The sequence below is a fragment of the Mesocricetus auratus genome, unplaced genomic scaffold, assembly GCF_017639785.1.
Source record: "Mesocricetus auratus isolate SY011 unplaced genomic scaffold, BCM_Maur_2.0 Super-Scaffold_100029, whole genome shotgun sequence".
Classification (NCBI taxonomy): domain Eukaryota; kingdom Metazoa; phylum Chordata; class Mammalia; order Rodentia; family Cricetidae; genus Mesocricetus; species Mesocricetus auratus.
In genome coordinates this window covers 19,691,393-19,692,744 of record NW_024429210.1, presented here as the reverse complement: position 1 = coordinate 19,692,744, position 1,352 = coordinate 19,691,393, and positions in this window count along the sequence as shown.

Here is a 1,352-nt window from a genome sequence, read left to right as displayed (position 1 = left end):
CTAATTAACAAAATCAGGAATGAAAAAGGGGACATAACAACGGACTCTGAGGAAATCCAGAGAATCATCAGGGCATAATTTGAAAATCTGTACTCCACAAAATTCAAAAATTTAAAGGAAATGGACAATTTCCTGGATAGATATCACTTGCCAAAACTAAATCAAGAGCAGGTAAACAATCTAAACAGACCTATAACCCCTAATGAAATAGAAGCAGTCATCAAAAGTCTCCCAAACAACAACAACAACAAAAAGCCCAGGCCCAGATGGCTTCAGTGCAGAATTCTACCAGAAATTCAAAGAAGAGCTAATTCCAATACTCCTCAAAGTATTCCACACAATAGAAGCAGGAGACTCACTGCCAAACTCTTTTTATGAGGCTACAATTACCTTGATACCCAAGCCACACAAAGACACAACTAAGAAAGAAAACTATAGACCAATTTCCCTCATGAACATCGATGCAAAAATACTCAATAAAATACTCGCATACTGGATTCAAGAACACATCAGAAAAATCATCCACTATGATCAAGTAGGCTTCATCCCAGGAATGCAGGGATGGTTCAACATTAGAAAATCTATTGATGCAATCCACCATATAAACAAACTTCGAAAGAAAAACCATATGATCATCTCACTAGATGCTGAAAAAGCCTTTGACAAAATCCAGCACCCCTTCATGATAAAGGTCCTAGAGAGATCAGGGATAACAGGAACATACCTGACTATAATAAAAGCAATATACAGTAAACCAACAGCTAACATCAAACTAAATGGAGAGAAACTCAAACAATTCCTCTAAAATCAGGACCAAGACAAGGCTGTCCACTCTCTCCATATCTCTTCAATATTGTACTTGAAGTTTTAGCTACAGCAATAAGACAACAAAAGGAGATAAAGGGGATACAAATAGGAAAAGAAGAAGTCAAACTTTCACTATTTGCAGATGATATGATAGTTTACATAAGTGACCCAAAAAACCCCGCAAGGGAACTCCTAGAGCTGATAAACACCTTCAGCAATGTGGCAGGATCCAAGGTAAACTCAAAAAATCAGTGGCCCTATTATATACAGATGATGAAGTGACTGAGAAAGAAATCAGAGAAACATCACCCTTTACAATAGCCATAAACAGCATCAAATATCTGGGGATAATGTTAACCAAGGAAGTGAAAGACTTGTATATCAAGAACTTTGAGTCTTTAAAGAAAGAGGATACCAGAAAATGGAAAGATCTCCCATGCTCTTGGATTGGTAGGATCAACATAATAAAAATGGCAATCTTGCCAAAAGCAGTCTACAGATTCAGTGCAATCCCTATCAAAATTCCATCACAATTTTTCAAGGAA